This window comes from Ranitomeya imitator, chromosome 2, assembly GCF_032444005.1.
Source record: "Ranitomeya imitator isolate aRanImi1 chromosome 2, aRanImi1.pri, whole genome shotgun sequence".
Taxonomy (NCBI): domain Eukaryota; kingdom Metazoa; phylum Chordata; class Amphibia; order Anura; family Dendrobatidae; genus Ranitomeya; species Ranitomeya imitator.
The window spans coordinates 58,404,481-58,421,605 of record NC_091283.1 but is presented as its reverse complement, the minus strand read 5'-3'; the positions used below and the strand labels follow the sequence as shown (position 1 = coordinate 58,421,605).

General features: G+C 41.4%; 1 protein-coding gene across 2 annotated transcripts in view; it reads right to left on the bottom strand.

The window, feature by feature from the left end:
- LOC138661864 (leucine-rich repeat and fibronectin type III domain-containing protein 1-like protein) overlaps positions 1-13,074 on the bottom strand; it is a 760,179-nt gene extending 747,105 nt beyond the window's left edge. For both annotated transcript variants that reach the window (XR_011317976.1, XM_069746807.1), the window contains exon 1: positions 12,638-13,074. The gene's annotated coding sequence lies outside the window, so the exon portion shown is untranslated. The remainder of the gene's footprint in view (positions 1-12,637) is intronic.
- Positions 13,075-17,125: the final 4,051 nt, after the last annotated feature.

Below are 17,125 nucleotides of genomic sequence, written 5' to 3'. Positions count from 1 at the left end.
CAAGAGAAAATGACAGCGGAGCTGCAGGGAATGGATCCATCCTGCTTCCTGCCCAGTGCTTCCTGTCTCATCCAGCAGTGGCTGAATTGCATCATCATTTAGTGTCGCGGCTGTGCAAGACAGGCAGCTGCCAGCAATTGTGCAGCTTCATGATACCGAGAGCAGAGGTGAGGTGAGGTGCTAGGTGTATTTGTGTATGCAGAGAGGTGAATGGTGCTGCGTGTGTGTGTGTGTGTATGCAGAGAGGTGAATGGTGCTGTGTGTGTATGTATGCAGAGAGGTGAATGGTGCTGTGTGTGTAGGTGGAGGTGAGGGCAATGATGGGGTGAGGGGGCAGAAGACAATGATTAGGTTGACAGAGAGGGCAATGGTGGGGGAGAAAGCAATGATGGGGTGGTGGAAAGGGCAATGATGGGGTGGTGGGGGAGGAGGAAATGATGGAGGTGGTGAATGGGCAATAATGGAGGTGGTAGCAAGGAGGAAATGATGGAGGCGGTGTAATGGGCAATGATGTGGGTGGTGGGGCAGAAGGCAATGATTGGGTTGATAGAGGGGGCAATGATGGAGGTGATGGGGAGAAAGCAATGATGGAGTGGTGGAAAGGGCAATAATGGGGGTGGTGGGGGAGGAGGAAATGGAGGTGGTGAATGGGCAATAATGGGGTGGTGGGGAGGAGGAAATGATGGAGGTGGTGTAATGGGCAATGATGGGGTGGTGAGGCAGAAGGCAATGATTGGGTTGACATGGAGGCAATTATGGGGGTGGTGGGGGAGGAAGAAATGATGCAGGTGGTGTAATAAGCAATGATGGGGGTTGTGGGGGAAAAGACAATGATGGTGGTGGTGGAAAGGGCAAGGATGGGAATGGTGGGAGATGAAGAAATTATGGAGGTCGTGGAATGGCTAATGATGGGGGAGAAGACAATGATGATGGCAGTGGAAAGGACAATGATGGGGTGGTGGGAAGGAGGCAATGATAGGGGTGGTGGAATGGGTAATGATAGGGGTGGTGGGGAGGAGGAAATGATGGAGGTTGTGGAATGGGTAATGATTGGGGTGAGGGGGAGAAGACAATGATCATGGCGATGGAAAGGACAATGATGGGGCTGATGGGGCTGGTGGGGGAGGAGGAAATGATGGAGGTTGTGAAATGGGTAATGATGGGGTGGGGGAGAAGGCAATGATGTGGCAGTGGAAAGGACAATGATGGGAATGGTGGGGAGTAGGCAATGATGGAGGTGATGGGGAGAAAGCAATGATGGAGGTGGTGAAGAGGCAATAATGGGATGCAGGAGGAGGAGGAGGAAAATGAGGGGTGTGGGGGATTAGGATGGGAGGAAGGGGGATTTATAATGGATTTAGGATCAGGGGGAGGTGGAGGAAGACATTATTATCGATTATTATGTCTAACACAGTCCCTTATTATAAAGTGTACTCACTTATTATGTATAGAACAGTCCCTTAGTATATAGTGTACTCACTTATTATGTATAACACCATCCTTAGTTTCATAATTTCCTCTTTTGTTATGTATAACACCGTCCCTTATTACATAACATCTAGTTATATAATAAGGGACAGTACCATATGTAGTTTCCTCTGCTGTTATGTACAGTGCATAGTGTATTCTTGTTATTTTTGTTATTCACAACACCCTCTTTTATCACATAGTCCCCTCTCTTGTTAGATGTAAAATGACTACTGATGGAGGAGCCAGTGACCAGACGACCAGTCCATCAGCTCCTCCTTTAGAAAAGAAGCTTTCCCATGTTCCATCAGCCATCATTGCATTATACAGCTAACAAGACAGGATGATATGTAATAAAAAACAGGCCTCTATAAAATCCAATATGTAAGGGATGGTACTGTACATAACGAGAGGGCACTGTATAATAAGGGATGGCAATATACATAATAAGGCATATTAAAGGAGACTATGTAATATATACATGTATGTGTATATATATATATATATATATATATATATATAGGTAGATATATAGATATATCTTTGTTGCCTTAAAAGGAGGGGGTCCAGACACATTTCCTGCACAGGGGCCCCAAGTTGTCTGTGTCCGCCCCTGATCTGGAGGATATCACTCCAATGTGTGAGTTCTGAAAATAAAGACACCATTTATGTTGAACTTTCTGTGGTCTCTGCCTATCTGTCACACTGCACCAACACCGCTGCATTACAGTGCACATAACCACTTTCCGCTCCAAAAAACTCTAAAAAAAGCTGTGTGTATAGAAAACCATTTCCTCAAAACTTGGAGATTCTGCTAGTTTTTTTTGCTTCGAAAACTCACCAAAAAGACTCCATGTACACATAGTATGAGGGTACGTGTAAACAGAGACTTTTTTAGCTGAATTCTGCCAGAAATTATTATGGTGTACAGCAATGCACTCATGGTTTTTGACTGCTGACAACAAAAAACAAAACTCTATATTACGTGCACATACCCTAAAAATGATAGGATTTTGTACCTGAGTAATTGAACACCTTATTCAGCTAAGAAGACAAGAGCAAATCTATGGCCTGACCTGAACATGGAATGACAGGATGAGTATCCATGCGGGACACATTTCTCATCTGAAAACTTTTGATTAGAATGTCAGACTTTTCGGAAGAAGTGAAGACGTTGCCCTCAGCAATCTCAGAGTTCAGCAACATATTTTACTACTAACATGACATTTCTTTTTGAGAAATTTTTTACGACACCAAAATAAAATTGAATTGCAACTAAAGATTAAAATTAGTCTTCATTAGGATGAGAAAAAAAAGTGCCGCTCACCTTCCCATAAAAATCAATCCTTTATTTCGAAACACATTAGAAACTGGTTTCAGGAGGTGGCGAGTAGCACTGTGGACGACAGCCATTTGCATTACTAATGCTTTAACGGGTCGTACTACTAGTTGCTAGAAGGACCCGTTGAATCGTTAGTATAATGTGACACGGCCGTCATCCACAGTGCTACCCGCACCCTCCTGCAACCAGTTTTCAATGTGTCCCAAATAAAGGACAGATATTTAAGGCAAGGTGAGTGCCACTCTTTTTTTCTCATCACTACGACGACTGTATATATATTTTATTTTTTTTTTTTAGAGTTGAGCACTAGATCCCACTAGTAATGGGGTGGGTCCCAGTTACCAGAGAACAAGATTTTTTTTTATGGTACTGGATCAATCTTAAGCTACTTTCTGAAGTTTAAAATTAGTTTCCATATAAAAAAAATCCATCTCTTAAATTAAATAAAACTGCCTGCATACTGTAGGAATACTCTGTTGCGATTATAGTCCCTTCTAATGAGCTCTGGATTGAAATAGCAAAACTAATGGTGTTTTTCCAAAAATCTCAAGTCATCTCCATTAGTGATGAGCGAGTGTACTCGTTGCTTGGGTTTTCCTGAGCACGCTCGGGTGTCCTCCGAGTATTTTTTAGGCCGGTTTCACACGTCAGTGGCTCCAGTACGTGAGGTGACAGTTTCCTCACGTACCGGAGACACTGACACACGTAGACACATTCAAATCAATGCATCTGTGCAGATATCATTGATTTTTTGCGGACCGTGTCTCTGTGTGCCAAACACGGAGACATGTCAGTGTTCGTGGGAGCGCACGGATTATACGGACCCATTAAAGTCAATGGGTCCGTGTAAAACATGTACCGCACACGGACGTTGTCCGTGTGCAGTCCGTGTCCCGTGCAGGAGACAGCACTACAGAAAGCGCTGTCCCCCCCACTGGTGCTGAAGCCGCGATTCATATCTTCTCTGCAGCAGCGTTTGCTGTAAAGAAGATATGAATAATCCTTTTTTTTGTTTGTTTCTCGTGTTTAAAATAAAGGTCCATGTTCCCTCGCTGGCTGGCGCTGCTTCCTGTCCTGGCTGCACCTTCTACTGTATGAGCGGTCACGTGGTGCCGCCGATTACAGTCATGAATATGCGGCTCCACCTCCCATAGGGGTGGAGCCGCATATTCATCACTGTAAATGAGCGGCCCCACGTGACCGCTCATACAGTAGAAGGTGCGGCCAGGACAGGAAGCAGCGCCAGCCAGCGAGGGAACATGGACCTTTATTTTAAACACGAGAAACAAACAAAAACAAGGATTATTCATATCTTCTTTACAGCAAACGCTGCTGCAGAGAAGATATGAATCGCGGCTTCAGCACCAGATGCAGGGGACAGCGCTAAACTTTAGCGCTGTCTCCTGCATGGTGCGTGTGGTACCCAGTGGGCACACGGACGGCACACGTGTGCCGCACTGATGTGCCACAGAAACGCACGGGCACACGGACACGGATAATTCTGGTACCGATTTTTCCGGTACCGGAATTATCTGGACGTGTGGGACTGCCCTTAGTGCTCGGAGATTTAGTTTTCATCATGGCAGCTGAATGATTTACAGATATTAGCCAGGTTGGGTACATGTGGGGGTTGTCTGGTAGCTAGGGAATCCCCACATGTACTCAGCCTGGCTAGTAGCTGTAAATCATTCAGCTGCCGTGATGAAAACTAAATCTCCGAGCAGTCATAAATACTCGGAGGACACACGAGCGTGCTCAGTAAAACACAAGCAACGAGTACACTCGCTCATCACTAATCTCCATCTATCACATAGGGGATAACTTGATCACTGGTTATTTGAATGTTGGATCTTCTAGCAATCGGATCTTGAACTCCAAAATTGAAGTTTTACGGCCCCATCTTGAGTAGAGTTGAAGTGTGCATGCTCAGTGTACGTGAGGACTGTTGCAAATTGCCGAATATGACCGGATTCCAGAATTTGTGGGGCTCCTTGCTGTTAGACTGGCAGAGATCAGTAATGCTACGGATAGGTGGTAACTTATTATTTTGATTTTATTGGGCATCAATTTCAATCTCCACGATATGAATGAGATAAGTAATTTTGATGAGTGAACGTGCTGGGATAAGGGCTTATCTGAGCATGCTCAGGTGCTAACCGAGTGTTTTTGGCATGCTCAAATAATATGTTCGAGTTCCCACGGCTGCATGTCTCTCGGCTATTCCACAGTCCCAACACATGCAGGGATAGCCTGTGTGTTAGACAATCCCTCCATGTGTTGTGCCTATTGAACAGCCCAGAAACATGCAGCCGCGGGGACTTGAATATATTATTCGAGCATGCCGAAAACACTCGGTTAGCTCCTGAGCATGATAACACCTTATTCGAGCACGTTCGCTCCCCACTAAAGTAACAATCAACTTACAGAAAAAAAACACAAAATGACGTATGAGAGTTGCAACTGGAGTTGATAGCTCTGCACAAAGCCTCATTTCTTTAGAACTGCTGTGCAGAGCTCCGAAGAGTTTATAACGCACACAAATAAAAGAGAAAAAAAAACACACAAAAAATAACAGCTCCTAAGAATTTAGAATACACGCAAATAAAAGAAAAAAAAAACATATCCTGAAAATTTATAATGAAATAAAATATAAAAACACACAAAAAAAAACAAAATGTAATCGGTTCCTGAGAATTTATAATACACGCAAATAAAAAAGGAAAGCAAAAAAAACCCCCAAGACAATAGCTCATGAGAATTTTGTAATATGTGTAAATAAAGAGGAAAACAAAAAAAACAAACAAAAGCAACAGCTCCTGAGAATTTATAATGCACACAGAAAAAATATAAAAACACAGAACTAAAAAACAAAACAACAGTGTAAACAACAGATCCTGAGAATTTATAATGCATGGGAATAAAAAAGATAAACAAAAAACATAAAAAAAACCAACAAACAGTGCAATGGATGATAAATGTAAAATTTGCTGCTGGATGTAAACAGCGGTGTGAATCCAGAACGGAGCCTTCTTCCACAATAGCGCCCCTTTAACGAAACATGCACCAATTAGCGCGTGCACCGCCTGAATAAAATATACATTAACTCTAAAAGGATATCCAACAAACAAAGTGCACTATGATCATCATGTACGGCAGAAAGTGTGTGTCAGCAGCTACAAGTTCACTCAAAGGCAACCTCACCCGAGGAAAGTCATAACGAATTTATGGGGTCTAACGCACACAGTCCTCTTATGTCGCCCTATAACCTCCCCTATAACAGTCCATGGGACCCTATTGTACCGCAAACGTCATACGGAGGCACAGAAAGTCCCGCGTTACTCATTGCATGCTCCAGTGGAAGCTTTGCTTCTAAGGGAGAGTATCTTCATAACGTGGCGCCATATGGACAGCCTGTGGCGCCGTACGCTCCGCTGCTATTAAACGGTACAGCTTCATATAAAGGCAGCTATAACAAGATTATAAAGGGTTACACAGACGGACTCCAATTTGGGGAGGGTTGTACTGTTTTAACCCTTTATTTTCAAGTTATAGATAGCAAATTATGAAAATCATGTCACCTCTGATGATCAGCAGGTATAATCATTTCCCCGCTGTCCCCTATGGGGCAGCTCCACACTCTATTTAAACTCCCAACCGTTATATGTCTATTCACCCTGGTTTATTACTCCTGATTAGCCCTTCCATCTAACCCAGTTTGATACTTGTTGCTGACCTTGGACCCTGGTTTATTACTCCTGATTATCCTTTCCATCTAACCCAGCTTGATACCTGTTGCTGACCTTGCACTGACTTCATCCTCCGCTTGCCCGATGATTCCGCCTCTGATTTCATCCACCTGCATCTGACCTCGTCTTTCCTCCTGACCTCATCCCTGCCTTCTAAATTTGACTTGTACCTGGCCCCTCTGCCTTTGAGCTGGCTAGTTCAGGGGTGTCAAACTGCATTCCTTGAGGGCTGCAAACAGGTCATGTTTTCAGAATTTCCTTGTACTGCACAGGTGATAATTTAATCACCAACTCATTATTTGTGTAGGTGATTAAATTATCACCTGTGCAGTACAAGGAAATCCTGAAAACATGACCTGTTTGCAGCCCTCGAGGAATGCAGTTTGACACCCCTGGGCTAGTTGACTTTCTTCAGGCAGGTTGCTCTACCGGCCAGCCGCTACTCCGTAGACACAACCCAGGGGTCCCTGTTGTGAGTCCAGATCCCTATTTAGGGATTAAACCATGATATTTAAGGTTTTTCTGAGATCTGCTATGCTTGGTACTCCTCTTAAGATCCGTAAGGTTTCCGCTATCCATTTTCTTGTACTCTAATAAGGCTGCGATGTGTTTTTTTTTTCTCATATCAAAGTTTGGCGCTGTTCATGCCGGTGTTGATGAGATGTTTTGGAGTAAGATTCTTCATGAATCAGGATTCTCCTATCAAAGGCGTGTGACGAGTCGCGTGCACCTTACCAAAATGCCTACCCCAGTCCCTACTGGAGTAAGATTTCTGGTAGAGTGATCACCACCACCGCTGGTCATGAATTTGATGAGTAGCGGTCGCCACACCCCAACTTTATCCACTTTGCCAGAGCTGAGGCGTGAGAACGCCAAAAGTTGAACAATTTCAGACCCTTGAGTTGTGCCAAAATTATGCAACTCTTCAAAGCTTTTTATGCCGGAATACAGGTGTAAAAAGCTTTAATGTATGGGGCAGTATGTGTTTTTTGTAACAATTGGGGCAACACGCGAACGCAGCCTAAGCTGTATAAAATGGAAAACCATTTAATTTCCCTACTGGTGAAAACAGGCTTTCCAAATCAGCGATCATTTTCCCGATACGACCTGTGAACCGCACCATTTCCGGCAGGTTTTCAGGCCAATTCAACATGGATGTGGCCGTAGGACGGTGGTTTTCAACTATCTGCACCATCCCCCTCCTCCCCCACCCAGAAGAAGAGTTCAGCTAGGTCGTTAAAAATATTGGAGTCCAAAACCATTTTAGCACATACTGTATACAAGGCGGCCATAACACGTTGGTCTACTGTCGGACAATCAGCCCAACTATCTAAGGTCTATTCCGGCAGTGAGAATAGGAGAAATATTTATTTGCCGCTGGAACATTTCTGCTTTGAGCAGAGGAGAAGATTGATCTGAGACCGGCTGACTTCGGAGAGCGTCTTGTCTGGCAATCCCAATGAAAAAACCATGATTGCCAAGCAATTTATCCCTAGCAACCAGTCCGTCAGATGACCGGCTCCGATCATTGTTCTGTACCAGCCCGTGTTATTGGAACTGAGCTGTGAGCAGAGAAGGAAGAAAAATCAGTGCAGGGGCAATCAAGACCCATCATTCTCCAGCTCACACTGCATTAGTAATCACACGGAAAGAAACTACAAAAACTACATATGCCATGTGAAAATCATACCAGCAGCCCTATCACCCATCCTTAAAGGGGTTGTGACAACTTTCCTTTTTTTTTTACTTTAATGCATGTAATTTTTCCACTTGGAAAAACATTTTTTTACAATTTAGTTTAATTACAAAATGTTCACCGCTTTGCTTTTACAGGCACGTTCGACTTAAATGTGGTCTGTGGTCATAATTAGCTGAAAATTAAAGAAAAAATGCAGATAAAAGCGTTAGGAACTCTCCCATTGAGCTCACGGACAGGTCCTCAGTTAACTCCTTCTGCAGTCAGTAATAGACAGGACAACACAAAGGCAAACGGTGCATCATTTTTAATGAAACCCAATAGCAAAAAAATGATTTTTAGTGAAAAATACATGCAAATAAAATGACATCAAATCCAAAACCTGCTAATAAATTAGAACTGTATTTATTGGTCTACCATTGTTTACGGTTTTTATGGGAAGTCTCTTCTAACACCTCACCCCTGATGAAGCAGCACATGACAGCGAAACGCGGGACTGTTTCCTTGCATTTCCTGACCCTTCTCACCATCTTGGCAGTATTGCTTTATGATTCTTTATGTGTTAGTTTTGGTATTTTGATACAAGCAGTAGGATTTTTTTTATCTCTATTTATTTTGTGCCGCACTTCATATTTATGTTTTTTTTTTATTATTTTACTTCTTCATTATTGTGCCATTCTCTACCAATCTTAGCATTTGGTCATACTTGAGGGTCTTCCCCAGGTAAGTTATAAGGGTCACTTTAACCATACAGGGTTTCTTATTATGTGTTTTTAATTGTTTTTAATCTGTGTATTATTTTGAATTTTTTTGTTAAATAAATTCTGGTACATAGATTTTTTATTACCGGACATTTATTGGTGTCCACGGGTTTCTTTCTATGCGAATCTCTCTTTTTCGTATAGTATATTGTATAATATATACAGTGTGTGTATATGTATGTATATATATATATATATATATATATATATATATAAATATATATGTATATATGTATATATATATATATATATATATATATTTGTATAATTTATTTATATCGCATAGTATATTTTTTTACATATTTTTAGGAAAGGGAACTATGTTTAATAGTAGTGCCCTTTCCCCATCTTTTATTTTTTTTTCTTCTGAACGCCAAACTGTAGGCAAGGCTATAACACAAGATGAAAAATAAAAAAAAAACAATCACAACAGTTTTGTGAAGCTCACCCTGACTGTATACAGTTAGATCTTCTTAAAGGGGTTGTCCATTTTGGACAAGAAAAAAAAACATCTCTCAATGATAAGCAGATCACAGGGTGTCTCACTGCTGGGATCACTGGTGATCACCTGTCATCTATGGTGGAGCAAGTGTTCAATTTCCCTGCAGTGCCACCACTGGTGTAATGAAGAATTGCACATTTCTCATTCACCCAAGCAATGCATGAATATTTTGGGTCCTCCACTCGGCTCATAAATTGGGAACTTCATCTATTAACTCACAGTTTATTAATGGGATAAGCGACCTCCCCGATGTATTACCACATTTTTAATTATAAAGTGTGACGCTACCTATAAGAAAATGAGGGATTATTGGAAGGTAGATGCAACGATTCACAGTAGAGGAGGATAGATTCCAGGTTACAGGAAGGACACACATGGAGGCCTGGCGTAATACGGATTGATGTCGCCGTCCAGTGCAATTAATCTGTATGTAGAGAACAGTCCACATCATCCTAACTTTGTGAGAGTAGATAAATATGATATGACACCTCCTTTAATTTTCGGTTCATGTACGGTTGAAAATAAATGCAATTAGTGTTTTCGGATGGGAAGAACCTGTCATCCCATTCAACTCCGTTCCATCCCATCATGCACATAGTAGTACGTCCTGACCCGCTAATGTCAGCTGTGCCACGGAATGACCCCCCCAAACGTGAAAACCCCAAACCCAGTATCTATGACCTCCAAAAACGTAATTAACCCGTCAACCGTCTGCTAGAATTATATGCACTTCATGCCTTGAAAATATATATTATGTGAACCCCCATCAGCCACACTGTCGCATGGAATTGTATGAGATTTCGTCCACCCTGCAGGATAATAGGAGATCCATCTAAGGGCTGGCTGTCCTGTATGATTATACGCCATCCAGCAATATATCTATAAGCTACACTTCTCTTGTACCAAAGCCAAATCTATACTGCCCTCCCTTATGTCATCTTCTCCGAGAGACTGGTGTGTGATCAGATCACCCGAATGAGACACTCTCTGATCAATAGATGGATATGTAATTGGGCTCGATCATTGTCATCTCCTGCTGATCACTGCCTGTACGACAACTCCCCCTATAGTGCATAATACTGTAATTATATATACACGGGCTACATATCATATGGGTATTATGTGTAGCATACCGCGCCAGTGTCCTGAAATGTATATTTTATACGCTTTTTCCTAGAATACTGTAGAATTATCACTATACATGTAATTTCACATATAGCAGCACTGGATAAGACTCCGGAAAGTGCATGAAATCAATGACATATATATATATATATATATATATATACCATAGGGAAAGAATACCTATATACCTGTATAGTGTATACCCCATTAATCTGCAGCCTGCACCCCATGACTGAGCCTCTCATCAATCTTACGAATCACAACATCAAGTGGGAAGACAATCTGCTGCTCAGCCGGAAAAAAATATCGTTCCTAGGTGGAAGCGTTAATTCTCCCCACCCCCCCCCATACAAAGAGGCTGCTACCGTTCCTACAGGGGCGACCGGGCACCTCTGACTGTCTCCCATCCCTGCACACCGTCTCTTATTATCCAGCCTCGTCCATTGCAGTCTACGAAGATTACAAGGGTAACATCACATAGATAGAACTCTGGCTGCAAAATTCTGGGGAACGTTTGGGGCAGGCACTGGGAATGATATCTGGGAACATTTGGGGGGAGCTTTTGGGGAAACGAGAATTGGATTTTACATACGGAAATGTTTGGGGGCAGCTTTTGGGGGGAACGTTGGAAGGAGCATTGGTTTTTACATATGGGAACATTTGGGGAGAGATTTGGGAGATTGTTTGAAGGACCATTGGCTTTTACATATGTGAACATTTGGGGGGAGTTTTTGGGGAAACATTTGGGGGCACATTTGCTTTTACATATGGGAACGTTTGGGAGGAGATTTGGGGGATTTTTAGGAGCACTGGCTTTTACACTGGGAATGTCTGGCGAAGCTTTTGGGGAAACACTTGGGGGAGCATTGGCTTTTATATATGGGGATGTTTTGGGGGAGCATTGGATTTAATATATTGAAACATTTGGAGTGGATTTAGGGAGGACTGTTAGGAGGAGCACTGGCTTTTACATATGGGAATGTTTGGGTGGAGATTTGGGGGATTGTTAGGAGGAGCACTGGCTCTTACATATGGGAATGTTTTGGGGGAGCAATGGCTTTTACAAGTAGGAATATTTGGGGAGCTTTTGTGGAAACATTTGGGGGAGCATTGGCTTTACTATATTGGAACGTTTGGGGCAGACTTAGGGGGGATTGTTTAAGGGGCATTGGCTTTTACATGTGGGAACATTTGGGGGGAGTTTTTGGGGAAACATTTGGGGCCTATTTGCTTCTACGTATGGGAATGTTTGGGTGGAGATTTGGGGGATTGTTAGGAGGAGCACTGGCTTTTACATATGGGAATGTTTGGAGAAGCTTTTGGAGGTAACATTTGGGGGAGCATTGGCTTTTATATATGGGAATGTTTTGGGGGAGCAATGGCTTTTACAAGTAGGAATATTTGGGGAGCTTTTGTGGAAACATTTGGGGGAGCATTGGCTTTTACACATTGGAATGTTTTGGGGGAGCATTGGCTTTTATATATGGGAATGTTTGGGGCAAACGTAGGGGGGCTTGTTTGAGGGGCATTGGCTTTTACATATGGAAACACTTGGGGGGAGCTTATAGAGGAATGTTTGGAGCAATTTTACCTAATTTTCCCCAAGTACAGAGCTGGGCAGTTTGCAAGCTATCATGACATGGAGATGTTAAGATAAACTGGTTTATGGATCATGAAGAAATCCATTGCTAAATCACATCCTAAGTGACAGTAGGGAACCTGTGAGAGAAAATAAAAAAAAGTGGGGTGCACAGCACAAATTTGGGAGTGCAAATGGCTGTCCATCTACTTCCACCTCCGATGCTTACTGTTCGGCATAATCCAACTTCAGATGCCCCCACAGATCACATGAGGGTCCGACATCTACCACCCCTGATGGGAGGCAGCTCCCTGCACCCACTACACTGCCGACAACGCTGTGTCATTCAGGATGCCGTCCGTGACCGCTGGCCCCTATAGAAATCTACCGATCACAAGCAGCACAATGGGAAGGATTACCTGCCTCCCTTCGCTGGGTCTTGGGCTTCTCTTTCCCAGTAAATCCGGAGTTTGGTTAATGGCTCAGGCTCCAGATATTCCAGATTGGTCCATTCCAGGATCCCTTAAACCTTTAATAACCCCCAAACCCCAGTGCAGAGCAGGATGTAGATCCCTCCAGAAATCCAAGGGAAGGAAAGAAGAGATGTTAGTGTCTTAGGATCCCACATCCCAGTGCCAAAGCAATATGGGGGTTCTCCTGTGTCCCCCCACCAGTGCTGCTTATAATCCAAGGTGAGGCTGGCACAGGGGGTTGTGCCACAGTGTGCCAGCTTGGAAGTAGTCCTGTGCCTGGAGGCTGCTGATGATCCTGGAGCCTGAAGAGTGTGGACGAGGCTGTGTCCCTACACACTGCAGCTCCCTCCCAGCTCTGAGCAGCCAGCGATCCTTCCCTGCTCAGCAACAAGGGCCCCGCCCCCTCCGTGACGTCAGCTGCCACTCACACTGCTGCTGTCCCTGGTGCTGAGGTGCTGCAGCCCGTGCACGGTGTGGTGGCCGGAGCGTCAGGGTGGACGGTGTGATCCTAGCAGCTAGCTATCTACATCAATTCAATTAACTACTTCTTCCAAACGTCTTAGTCATATTGATATATAGATGACTTTAGGAAAGTTGAGAAAATATGTTAATTAAATCTATTTATCGTCTATTATCTATCTATCTATCTATCTATCTATCTATCTATCGTCTTTCTATCTATAATCTATCTATAATCTATCTATAATCTATCTATAATCTATCTATCTATCTATAATCTATCTATCTATCTATCATCTATCTATCATTTATCTATCATCTATTATCTATCTATCTATTATCTATCTATCCATAATCTATTATCTATCTATAATCTATTATCTATCTAAAATCTATCATCTATCTATAATCTATTATCTATCTATCCATAATCTATTATCTATCTATAATCTATTATCTATCTATAATCTATTATCTATCTATAATCTATCATCTATCTATAATCTATTATCTATCTATAATCTATTATCTATCTATCCATAATCTATTATCTATCTATAATCTATTATCTATCTATAATCTATTATCTATCTATAATCTATCATCTATCTATAATCTATTATCTATCTATAATCTATTATCTATCTATAATCTATCATCTATCTATAATCTATTATCTATCTATCCATAATCTATTATCTATCTATAATCTATCATCTATCTATAATCTATTATCTATCTATCCATAATCTATTATCTATCTATAATCTATTATCTATCTATAATCTATTATCTATCTATAATCTATCATCTATCTATAATCTATTATCTATCTATCCATAATCTATTATCTATCTATAATCTATCATCTATCTATAATCTATTATCTATCTATCCATAATCTATTATCTATCTATAATCTATTATCTATCTATAATCTATTATCTATCTGTCATCTATTATCTATCTATTATCTATCTATCAACTATCTATTATCTATCATCTATCTATCTATTATCTATCTATTATCTATTTATCTACCTATCGATTATCTATCTATTTATTATCTATTATCTATCATTTATCTAATACATGTCTACTATTATTTATCTATCAATTATCTATCTATTATCTATCATCTATCTATCTATCTATCTATCTATCTATCTAATACATGTCTACTATTATCTATCTATTCTCTATGTATCTATCTATTATCTATCTATCTATCTATCTATTATCTATCTATCTATCTATCTATCTATCTATCTATCTATCTATCTATCATTTATCTAATACATGTCTACTATTATCTATCAATTATCTATCTATTATCTATCTATCTATCTATCTATCTATCATCTATCTAATACATGTCTACTATTATCTATCTATCTATCTATCTATTATCTATCATCTATCTATCTATTATCTATCGATTATCTATCTATTTATTATCTATTATCTATCATTTATCTAATACATGTCTACTATTATCTATCTATCAATTATCTATCTATTATCTATCATCTATCTATCTATCTATCTATCTATCTATCTATCTATCTATCTATCTATCATCTATCTAATACATGTCTACTATTATCTATCTATTATCTATCTATTGCTATTTATCTATCGTCTCTCTCTCTCTAACTGTCCATTAATCTGCATAGATAGATAGATGACTTTAGGAAAGTTTGTAAAATATTTCTGTCTTTCTAGATAGATAAATATATTTATTTAACATCTTTTCTCAACTTTCCTAAATGGCAAGTCTACTGCAAATCTAATTTACCATTTAATGATACGTGGACGCTGTGCGGCAGCCCCATGGGAAGTGAAGTACTGGCTGTATGAGCAGTCACCCAACTTTCCCAGCAATAAATACACTGTAACTAGAAGTGGCCAATTCAAGGCGTTTTCCAAGATCACCGCTCAGCGATACAGAAGTGAATAGAAGCCGAGTTGTAGTACCATTCATAACCTGTGGACAAGTGTGGCGCTGTTTTTTTCTTTTTTAAAAAAAAAAAAATCTGCCATGTTTTCCTCACCATTTACAAGTCTTTTATAACCTGTTATGGGTATGGGTGATTTTGATGATCTGACTTGTCAGCGTATATTCTTTACTAACCTAACCTCTGTTACTTGACTTATATGATTACATTGTAACGGTCAGAATGCAATAAATCTTAAAGGTGCATAGGGTATCTTATTAATTCATGGGAATTTCTCCCCCGCTTTTTATCCATCTGGCTTATTTTATTTACATGGTAATTTTTCAATACAGATTTACATATTTATATTTTTGCTCCACATTTTTCATTAAAGGGCATTCCCAAATTGTTTTTAAGCCATGAAAACTTAAAGGGGGGTGTCCGCTCAAGACAGTCTTTATAGGTATGCTCTATTAGGGTGTCATAGAGGTGGTATCCTCATCAAAGGATAAAGATTAAACATTAAAGGACCTGTTCTGCAGTACCCAGCAGCGACATTAAAGGACCTGTTCTGCAGTACCCAGCAGCGACATTAAAGGACCTGTTCTGCAGTACCCAGCAGCGACATTAAAGGACCTGTTCTGCAGTACCCAGCAGCGACATTAAAGGACCTGTTCTGCAGTACCCAGCAGCGACATTAAAGGACCTGTTCTGCAGTACCCAGCAGCGACCGCTACACATTGAATAGAGCTGCACAGCTCCGATAAATGTTTCATCCAACAATTGGAGTTTAACTTAACAGCAAATTATGGAGGTCACAGATGTCGGACTCCCACAGATCTAATATTGCTGATCCACATAAATAATTAGTGACCGAACAATCCCTTTAAGGCTTAGTGTTTCTTAAAGGGGTTCATGAGCTGTTAATTGCTGGGGGTGAAACTGTTTTACCTGCACTGAGGCTACTACACAATAAATGGAGCTAATCGGTGCAGCTCAATGATCAATGTCAGAACTACGAATAGTTGATCGGTACGAGTGCTGGGTGTCGAACCCTAGGGATCTGATATTAATGACCAAGCCTAAGGATCAATATCTGGTAGCTGGAAAGCCCCTTTAAGGTTGCTCATTTTCAAATGAATTTCTCAATGCAATAATCTAGTAATTGCTAGGGTTGAAAGTGAGGCACCTGCCCATTTCTCAGTAGCAGTTCTGCAGTACCCAGCAGAGGCCACTACACAATGAACACAGCTGGCAGAGTGCAGGTCCAGTCAATGTCTTTACACCCAGCCAGAGCTAATAACGGGTTCTGGGGGTCAAGTCCTCATGGATATGACATCGATGAACCGATGACCAATCCTTTGTTAAGTCATCAATATCTGGTAGCTGGACAACCCCCTTAAGGTCGCTTCCTTTCAAAAGAATTTCTCATCTAGTAACTGCTAGGGTTGAAACTGTTGCACGTGCACATTTTTCCTGCAGCAGCTCTCCTTCAAGAGCGCAGGGGATGTTCTGCAGCACCCAGCAGAGGCCACTACACAATGAATACAGCTGTGAAGTACAGTGCAGCTCCAGCAGGGGATGTTCTGCAGCACCCAGCAGAGGCCACTACACAATGAATGCAGCTGTGAAGTACAGTGCAGCTCCAGCAGGGGATGTTCTGCAGCACCCAGCAGAGGCCACTACACAATGAATGCAGCTGTGAAGTACAGTGCAGCTCCAGCAGGGGATGTTCTGCAGCACCCAGCAGAGGCCACTACACAATGAATGCAGCTGTGAAGTACAGTGCAGCTCCAGCAGGGGATGTTCTGCAGCACCCAGCAGAGGCCACTACACAATGAATACAGCTGTGAAGTACAGTGCAGCTCCATTCAATGTCTTTACATCTGGCCAGAACTAAAAACAGCAGATAAGAGGAGGTGCTGGATGTCAGACCCCCACCGATCTGTTATTGATGACCAATCCTAAGGATAGGTCATCAATATCTGGTAGCTGGACCACCCCTTTAAGTCATCTTCTGTTTTTTTTTTTGCAATCT